Raw genomic sequence first — 10,657 nt, 5'->3', positions numbered from 1 at the left:
GACAGGTAGGTTTGAGATCCAACACCAGGCTTTCTACCCCTAAGTGGAAACATGTACCTTCCCTAGGGCGCTTCTACCCACCTCCCCTTGCCAAGGGGAAAGCCTCACGTTTCTGCTTTTTTGGGGATGGGAGAGGGTCGTCCCAAACACCCTGCTGCCACTTCGACTCCTATCAACCTCTGCTGACAGGGTCACACAGCAAGGGTTAATGGGAATCGATGCCTAGTTGTTCCAAGGTGAAAAAACAGAAGGGCAGACAGGCTTCCAGCCAAGGCAGAAAGAACCGCGCGGCTTTTTGCCTTTGGAAAGGAGAGCGAAAGCTCGCCCAGCCCGAGCGCGCGCGTTATTTGAGAAAGCAAGAAATGTAATACTCGACACGGGCGGGGTCTCCTCCTGATGTAACAGGAAGCGGGGATGTTTCCCCTTCGGCTGCCGATAAGTTACAACCTCACAAGGCTTCTGAGCGCTCCTGGCGGCAGAAGCCGGCCGTCGTCCGCTTCGGGCTCCTTTCGAAGATCTCCGCTGATTGGATTGTAACCTCGACCTGTAAGGAGCAACTAGCGGGATCGCGACTCTTCTTTTTTTTTAACCGTTTCAACTCCTTTCTCGGGGTTTTTTTTTTCTTTTTCTTTTTTTTTAAACATCTTTATATATACCTCATTTTTTGGGGTGGTGGTGATTGTGGTGGGAATTCTTTCTACCCAAACCGGGAAAACCCAAACTCATTTTGATTCCTGATATTAAGCCCGGGAAGGAAAGCACAGCTTTTGGTGAGTAAAAAAAAAGGGGTGAGTGGGAAGAGATGGTGTGAAACATTATAGGGGAGGCGGAAAGAGAGAAACGTAACCCTTCTACAGTTGCTTTCGGGGAATAAGATTCATAAAAGGCAGGGGAGGACATTTCTCGGACCATCTAATTCGCTTTGTGGAAGGGGCGGGGGAGGGAAGCGGGGGGAGCGCCCCTTTTTCCCCAGCGCTGCTCAATAAATGAATTGCCAGGCGAATATAAACGGGCGCTCTCCGGTGCGGCTTAGAAGCCCGATCCAAAACTAAGCTAAACCGTGGGTTGCGTTTCTTTGAGCCACGCGTGCTCGTGCTTCGGCTGCCCGAATCTGGAAACCTAGCAAATTTGGAAGCGTTTGTGCGAGAAACGATCTTCTGAATCGGATCCTGGACCAAGTTCTGTAAGCATCTCTTTCTAAAAACACACACACACACACACACACACAAGACAAGCGGACGGGAGAAGGGAACGAGAAGGAGCAAGCTGCGCGGTCTTTATAGTGACCTCCTACCCCTCCGGCCTTTCAGTGGATTCATTTCGGCGTGAGAGTTTCAGCAGCGCGGCTCGTCCCTCCGGTCCCAAAGGGAGATGGGAAGTTTTTGTTTGTGTGTGGAGTGTGTGTGTGACACAGAGAGAACAAAATGTAAAACAGTGCATTAAAGTTAACAGCTTCATCTGAAGTCGGACAAATCAGACTTGGTGTTTGGGGGACGCTCCTTCCTCAAAAGGGCGCGATTGTACACTCGTGTGAGAAACACTTTTTTAGCTGTAGTTGTCGCAGGGAGATTTATTTCTGGGAGTAAATAAACCAGCATAGGCTGTACAGTGAGAGTCAAATAGAAACTCATGAATAACAAAATCTAACATTGGCTTTATTTGGACCTGTCAGAGTGACACAAAAAGTGTGCCCATTTTTTTTAAAGCTATTCCTCAAAGAGCAGGGCTTAATTAATTCTGTGGCTTCTCAATTAACGAATTAAAGTATCAGACCTAAATTTTAGCCTGGAGGCATGTTACTTATCCCTGACTGTCCTTAATAACTTCCCTGAGGATGAATTGTGGGAAATGTAAAAGCTTGCGAACTTTTGGGTGCGCTTTTGGCTAGTCGCAGTGAAGGTAATACCATCCTATGGCTGTTGTATTTTATTCTTGCACAGAATCAGGCAATAGTCTTATGTTTTAAACAGGAACCTGAGGATTGATTTGGTTTTTAATGCTTTGAAGTAAAACTGTCCATTGATTTCAGAGGAATATGATGAAGAGTTAATTTTAGATTTATGTCTATGGCGATTCTCAATCATCCAGGTTATGGTCATCCCAAAGGTACTTTTTCAAAGGCAACTGGACTTCTTGTTTTTTTTGTTTTTTGTTTTCTTGAAAATGTTTTCATTCCTCATCCAAGAAACCTCTTCACTTCTGGTTGAATGGTTGGGAATGGAAGGATTTAGTTCTCTGATGGTTGAGATCACCTGGCGGTTTAGATGTGTATAAACTATTAAATTTTTAAGCTATATAGTTTAATCCTAAATTCTTTAAATGTGCTGCAAATTTCACACTGAATCTGCTTTTGATTAAATATGATTAATATGGTGAAGTTGGAAGGTGGTGATAGTTCATCATTAAGCTTTCTGAGTTGGAGGTTGATATATGGTGTTGCTTTTTTCTTGTATCTTTTGTTTTAAAACTTGGCAGTTATGAAAATATGAATGAGTATGACATAATAGGTTGGCCCAGAACAATCTTGTCTGTCTGTCCATCCGTCCATTCATCCATCCATCCATCCATCTATCCATCCAATATTCCTTCCCCACTCCCCACACTGAATTCTAGCACCACGACATTCAGCTTTTGGGTGTTTGATTTTCAGTATATAAAAAAGTAAGTGCAAAAGTGTTGAACTGTCCACAGTGAACATGCCAAAATATGAATACAGGTTGCTGAAAGAAAATGCCAACATTACAATAAATCTGAATGTAGTTCCTGATTAGTGTGGTTGTGGGATGTGACTCAAGAAAACAATTCCCTTTTATTTTGTCCTTTTGAAAGCATTCTTAAATGCTTGGAGCACAGCTTCCAAATCTGGAAACCAATGGAAGGTATATCAAGGAACCCTATACAAATAAGTGATGTCTGAAAAGGAGAATTTTGTGCTTTAAAGAGACTGGCTTTTTTGCCTATAGGATATGCAGGCTCTTAAGACAAAACTGACTATATACAGCAGTGAAATTAAATATGATTTAAGATTGCCTTTGTAATTCCTGGTCCATTCCAGATATGTCAGGTGTAGAATTCTGAATATTGTGGTACTTGTATTCCCAATTCTCTTTGGAGGGCGTCAAGTTAAAAAATGGTTTAAGATTTGTACTTTTTCAGTAAATGTATGTTTATCTGGGGGGAAAAAGAATTGTTTGGTACAAGTTAATTTTCAAGCAAGCATTTTTTAGGTATTTTGAGAATTTGGGGTATATTCTCGCATAATGACAGTACTCTTGAGAGGGAAATTAATATTATTTTACCTCACAAATGAGGATTAAATGAGAAAGGCTGAAAAGATGAGGTAATTCATTAGACTTAAATCATAAGTCACCTTTTACTTAAATGTCTTGATGATGTGAATATATAGTTCTAGTAACAATAGAACAATTGTAATAGTTTGTAAAAAGGTATTGCAGGAAAAAATAGCTGTCTTCCACTGAAATTCTGCCCAGGCATTTAAAGGGCTAGGAGCCCTATTCTGTTTTTTATTCTGTTCCGTTTCATTCCATTCCATTCCATTCTTCCTTAACAGAAGAAGACAAGTTTTTTGATGTTGGATCACATCAAAAGCCCATCTTACACAACATCCTGTTTCCCACAATGAACAACCTTTCATGAGAGCAATTCTTGCATGCCACAGGAAGGTCTCAAAGATGCTTCTTAGCAACTCATGGAAAAGACAGCAAGTAGGAAAGCCAAAGAACAGAAAGTAAAAAAGAGTTCAAATGAGAGTTATAGTCACTTGTGCAAAAGCACTTGAGATGAGTGGAGGGCATCTTCAGCAGATGATTAAAAAACAAAAAGGTCCATCTACCAGAATAAGGAAACTCAACAATATTATTTGAAATTTCTCAGTTTAGTCAGTTTGTTTCATTTGGAAGTATTTTCAGTAAGAGCACTTTAGAACATAGGCTAAAAAATAAGCTTCTTTGATTAAGTCAATAAAAATAAATTAGTAGATCTATTGCTGATCATATTTTATAGAACTAGAACATGTGAATGGATTTTTGGCCTGAATTGGAAGGGACTTGTTAAATCTAAGCTGGTTAGAATGTTAAAACCATTCTTTAGAAGGAAATACAATATTCAATTTGCAGTTGTTTCGTTGAGTTCCTCAGCCATTTTGGGAAAATTACTGTTCCCTTTCTTTGTATAGAGAAGGATTGGAGGGTTTTTGTTTTGTTGGGGGTTTTTTTTTTTGGTGGTTGTTCTGTAGCTCTTAAATTTATGTCATAATTTACAGTTGATGCATAGTTATTGTTATTCACGGTTCCATGTGGATTTCAGCAATTGTCAGTAAAATGTACCATCAGTTTTGTATGCAGTACGCACAGTATAATTTACTGACATCTTAAATGCAAATCATCCCTATTCATCTAGACATAGCCATAAATATGGGCATGAAATGGGGGAGAGAGGTAAGTGGGGGAATTACCTTGTCTGTTAAAAACAAGGGTAAACCATCCAAATATCTGACATGTCTGATCACCTCAAAAATATCACTCTATGAAAACTTACAAGCTCTTTGCATTTAACAACATAAATTTATAGTGTGTACTTTATAAATGTATGGGCTTAATTTAATTAATTTGTTTGTCAAACATATACAAGATAACAAGTATAGGTATGACCATAAACATGAACAAAAGAAGTAAATACAGATAAATGGGGACATTTAGTTAGTTAAATTGTTAACCTGGAAAAAATAGGGTTGTTAGAAGGTAACGTTTATAGACTTAAAACAAACAACAGCTTGGAGCTGATAGCACTTGACTTCTAAATTAAATAATGCTTGACATTTATACCATATTACAAGACTCTAGACTTTTGACATATATTGTCTAATTCCAGTCTTTGCAGCTAGCTGGTAATTTAATCAATATTGCACCGTGGATGGATAAGACTCAGAGTTAGTAGTGAAATTCTGATAGAAGTTGACTTGGTCTCAGGCATGGTACCGTGCCACTTATATTGCCTCATATTTGATGTTCTCACTTGGTTCTCAAACATTTATTGACATTCATTTTAGATGTGGAATAATATGCAGTTGCATACATTACATACATTGGAGAAAAAAAAATCTGGATTCCTCCATATCTTATCCTAGTTTAGAAGGGGGAAAAAAACCTCCTTTATGGCATAGCAGTGTATGTGGGTGTTTTTTTTCTTCCTTCTATTCCTTCTGAACTGCAGAAGGTTCTTCCTTCATATAATTGATTTTACAAATAATATTTTTTTTCTTCCTGATATGAGACATGCATTGGAAACTACAGCAGTGATTTGCTTTTTAAATAAAATGATTTACAATTGGAAATGATCTCTACCCATAGATTGATGTTGCTGCTTTATAATATATTTTGACTATGTACGATTCTTTTTTGACTATGTAGAATGAAATATACATTTTATGCTATTTTGTCTCTGTAAATGAGAGAGATGTAATTGTGGAATAAGTTTTGGGAATGATTGACAAAAATTAAAAAATAATTTATCATAAGGATGAAAACCACCAACACTCTTCCTTCATAAGGATTAATGCTCTTGATTATTCTAACACAGGTTGCCAAATTGTGTATTGAGTTTAATATAATATAAGATAAGCAACCTTATTGGAATGATTATAAAAGAAGAAAGAGATGTATGTAAGTGAAAATATTTTCACCTGTGGACTAAATCTTCCTGTCTAAGTCTGGCTTTCGTTGAGATGTTTTGTATAAGGATTTAGATATACACGCCTATCTTTTATGCATTCAGTAAATCTTTTTTCTTGATTGGATGTGCTGAAATGGAAATCAGAAAAGCTTGGGATGTTGTTTCTGGATGTTTCTCTAAAGAAAAAGGGCAGTTTTATTATATAATACACAAGTAATTTTATGTGGGCATATAGGATATTGCATTTACTACATTATCTTTTGCTTTCACTTAAATATACTACGATATATACATACATACATCTAAAGATAAATATTTTCTCTGTAATATAAAACTCACAGATCTAGCTCAAACTATTAAAATTTAAGAATAAACATGAAATTATCATGATTTTGTAAAATTCAGAACACAACAAATTTCATTTTAAACAAACGTATACATTAAATAACTGCAAACACTGTGAATGAAAGGATGAGAATACATCTAATAGGAATAATACGGCTTATGCTACTGCTACTACTAGAGTTGCGAAACAAAGTTTTGAAAATAAAACATTTTTTGACCTGCAAATTAGTTACTGGAAATGTCATCCCGGAATAGTTTTCTTTGGAGTCATCAGATTATTATTAATAGAAGTATCCTGGATTAAATCATTTGTTTATTGAAGCTTTGAGAGAGGAAGAAGTTAAGCAAATAGTTAACGCTATGTTTAATCTGTTGTATAATAAGGAGCTAGACCATAGAGAAGGACAGAGTCAGATAATGTCCTCATTATCTGGTTAAGATGAAGTATATAGATTATGCCTACTAAATTCCTTTACTTTATGTAACAAAGTTACAGGCGTGCACGCGCGCACACATCCATTAGTTCTCAACAGCAAACTAAACTTCCCTTCATATTTAAGCTTTTATTTCCATTTATTTTTCATAGAATGATAATGGAGTGGATCCAGATTGTATCCGCTGAAAATTCATTGAAGTTAATACGAGAAAATGTTTGGGATTTCCAACTGTGTATGATGTTACTTTCCCCACGTTCTTTTGCAATTATATCTGTATTTTGGTCTGAGACGGCAAATAAAAGTTATTATTATAATTCAACTATTGGAATCTATAGTCAGTTAAATAAAGATAACTTTTAAAATTCCACAGAAAACTTCTCTAATGAGTAGAGAATATTGCTGAGTGAACAGCTTTTTGCTTAGTTTGAGATCCTATGAATGAAAATTCACATCTCCTATTCTTTTTATCCATAGACTCCAGCAGGTGTCACTCTGGGGACTGCATTTTAGCAACTTAAAAGGTTGTGAAGATAAAATTTATTGAAAAAAAATACATCTACTATATAACTCTCTCTTTTAGAAACATTTTTATTGCCAGGTTTTTCCTCTTTCTCTGTTCCCTTTTGGCTTTATCAACTTTGTGGTTTCTGGGGTAGTTTCTCATAGACAGCAGTTATATTGTCTACAACTTAAATTAAAATAAATTAGGCACAATTGCAGTTTGTATTCATCTACTCAAATTGGTTGGCATCCAAATCAGGTACATGGACTTACAGTTACCTTCAATGCATGCGACTGGATTGGGGATGGACTGAGCAATGGAGTAAGGCTGATTTAAATGTTTGTTTTCCTTATAAAACAATGCTGCAATAGAATGCTCCTTTATAAAAATGATATTGCTGACATGCATCAGTTCAGATGGGTCATGAGAATATCAATTGGCAGTAGGAAGCAAAGGCCTTGCCAGCAAATAAATAATTGTGCATTATGGGTATTATAAAAAGGTTTGCAGGAAGACTTATGATATATAATGTAAGTTTTTTAAAAAGAATACTTTTTATTTCCAAAGTTAAAATAAAAAAGTAGGAAAAAAAAAGAAAAAACAAACAACACTACCAAGAAAAACAAAAAACAATGTGTACAAAACACTAACAAATGACAAATCTAATCGTTAACACTGATATTAAATATGAAATGTCCACCCTGGTTGAAAAATATATCGGAAATATCTGGTACGTTTTCTTTTCCTTACATAGGAGATCTACAAGTAATTATAAAATTTTCCATCCATATTTAATAAAAATACTATGTTGTGTAGAAAGGGGTCATTGATGTGGAAATCTATTTATCAGTCAAATCGACCCACCATCTGTTCACTGTATAAAAAAAGCAGTCAACAGGTAACCCCAAAAATAAGACTGAAACAGGTAACTAAACTAATCTTCAAAAATCTCTGTTAACCATCTGTTACTGTATTTAACATGCAGAAAGTCCACTATGAGCATCCAATCTCTTATAAACGTATCTAATCCATTGCCTGTAATCAATGTGGTTAATTACTTAGCATAAACAGCCCTTGCGGCAGTCACCATGTAAAGAAATAACATCCCAAACTGGTTTTCTGTCAATTTATCGACAATACTTAGAAGAAAGACTTCAGGTTCCTTTAGTATTTGCATTTTAAATATTTTCTGCATTGTTATGATTATATTTATCCAATATGATTTAGCACACTTACTGTACAGGACCATCACACATGGTAAAACGTATACCTGAAATAATCAAGTTTTTTAAAGGGCAAATCTATTTGCTTTCAATAAATGGGTCTGGGTGTATGTTTCCTCATGCACGTGTGTCGAAACTATTTTAGGGGCTCAGTGATGAACTAATCTATAAAGTTAAGCAGTAGAAGTAGGTTTTCTACCTTGAATTTTAATTGTTATGTGAAGTGATGAAGGAAATTCACCTGTATAGATATAATAGCTCAATTGTGCCTAAAGTGGAAGAGATGATAAATCCTACTGCTTATTGGGAGAGGAAGGTAAGCATATTCTTATAAACAAAATCTACATACCGCTTGTATGAATGTAATGATTACAAATTGAAGAGTTTGGTCCATTAAGGCAAATGACTGGATACACATTTATTTGGAAAAATCTTTCTTTCTTTAATTTGTAGAAAACAAATTCAGGCATAGGCTATATCCGTCACTATGCATGAATTCTGTCCATAAATATAATTAACATTTCTTCATTTCCTAGGAATAAAAACTGCCAGTCAGATAGAACCTATGCAATATACTATATTTTTCGGAGTATAAGACGCACCAGAGTATAAGACACACCTTAGTTTTTCGGGAGGAAAATAAGAAGAAAGCTGATTGGGGGTGGACCGGCCTCCCGGAATACCCCCAATCAGCTGTTCCCAGAGGTGAATTTTAGCAATAGGTTCGTTAGTTGTGAGCTCTGTGCCTTGCTTTTTTTTCTGATTCTGAAACTTCTGAAACTGTTTCAGAAAAAACTTTTTTTCCTGCCTCTGTAAGCCTCCGAAACAGAGCTTCAGAAAAAAATGCTGTTTTTTTTTTTGAAGCTCTGTTTGGAGGCTTTTTTTCTGAAGGACTATCTGTAATCTGTTCAGTCTCCTTTCTTTGGTATCGGTATACAGATTAACCTCTTCCGATCTGTTCGTTATTGTGTCATTCTCCAGATTTGTTGGCATAGTTTGGTTAGAACCTTTATTGATTCTTCTTCTGTTGCTTGCCATATTATTTTAGATAAAAGCCTTTCAGAGGCTTTTTTTTCTGAAGCTTCTTTCAGAGGCTTCTTTCAGCCTCTGAAATCTCCTTTTGCAAGGCTGGGCGGGGCTACATTCGGAGTATAAGATGCACCCAGATTTTCACCCTCTTTTTTGGGGGGGAAAAGTGTGTCTTATACTCTGAAAAATACAGTATCTTTGATTTGTGGTTTAGAAAGACTAAGCTGTAATCCTAGAATAAGAGATAACTGAATTTTACTTATATTTGCTGCAAAGAAAATTGGATGCTTCTGCTTGTTATTTCTTTTTTTTCCTTGCAAGTTTGTCTTTTTTTCTTTGTTTTTCTTTTCTTTCTTTTCTGCTTTTTATTCATTTGCATTAGTTTTTATGTTCCTTGTAAAACTTTCAGTACATTTTTTTTAAAAAATAGAATACATACAGTGTGTGACTAAATTTTGAACACAACCAAGTGCTGCTGAAATCTAGCCTAGAAGTTGTGAAATGGCTTGGCAATTTATGGTATGCTGATATTATATTATTATTAGAATTTCTAACCAGCCGGTTCCTGTACTGGAAGGACGCAGTGAATATAATTAATCAATGGACACATCCAGAAGTTGTAACCTTAGGCTACATAAAACATTCCTGTTTCCTTTCTTTCCTCTGTACGTCCATCCTGTTCCTCTTTTATTTTGTTCCATTTCCTCTGCACCAAAGGTACAGAATTAGTCATTCTGGCAGGCATTTAAAAATGTGGCCAGGCAAACTTTTAAAACTATTTTCTGTTAATTTTCGGGTATATTTCAAAATCACTAACAACTGAATGGTTATTAATATGGCTGATATACTCTTGCTTAAATGCTGCTAAAGAAAAAATGTTAAGTAATTATGCAATCCAAACACAGCCACATACACATCTCTGTTTGGTAAGGCAAGAAATGTGCAAAAGCTGAGCATCTCTCTTCTCAGCTCAGGATGTCATATTTTATCAGATCCAAACATTGTCCTTAATTATACCATGGTAGAATTGGATTAGGCTTCAGCTATTGTGATTAATAAACATGATTAGTAGGATGTATGAAAGGGCTTCCTAGGCACACTTCGATTAACATAATTATGGTTTACAAAGTGTGTGAATCCAATTTTATGAAAGATTTACAATTGTCATTGCATTTGGAACATGCCATGATAGTAAAATAAGACTTCAACCACAATTTACTGTTGCTTTAAATATTTATTTTTTTCATACCAGATACTGTGATACCATGGGGGTGCAGTGGTTAGAATGCAGTACTGCCTGCTCACTCACTGTTCACTCCAGGAGTTCGATCCTGACCTGCTTAAGGTTGACTCAGCCTTCCATCCTTCCGAGGTGGGTAAAATGAGGACCCAGATTGTTGGGAGCAATATGCTGACTCTGTAAACCGCTT

At 36.1% G+C, this 10,657-nt stretch overlaps 1 protein-coding gene across 2 annotated transcripts in view; it reads left to right on the top strand.

The window, feature by feature from the left end:
- The first annotated feature begins 246 nt into the window (after window positions 1-246).
- The window catches only part of LOC117672480 (calcitonin gene-related peptide type 1 receptor), an 85,749-nt gene continuing 75,338 nt past the window's right edge, over window positions 247-10,657 (top strand). Inside the window, exon 1 of one of the 2 annotated variants that reach the window (XM_034429133.3) lies at window positions 247-770. The gene's annotated coding sequence lies outside the window, so the exon portion shown is untranslated. Of the gene's footprint in view, window positions 771-981; window positions 1,184-10,657 lie in introns of those variants that run through there. The other variant, XM_034429140.3, reaches the window with a different exon arrangement.

The sequence above is a fragment of the Pantherophis guttatus genome, chromosome 1, assembly GCF_059756535.1.
Source record: "Pantherophis guttatus breed Tessera chromosome 1, ASM5975653v1, whole genome shotgun sequence".
In the NCBI taxonomy this organism is placed as follows: domain Eukaryota; kingdom Metazoa; phylum Chordata; class Lepidosauria; order Squamata; family Colubridae; genus Pantherophis; species Pantherophis guttatus.
This window is presented reverse-complemented; position numbering and strand designations above follow the sequence as displayed.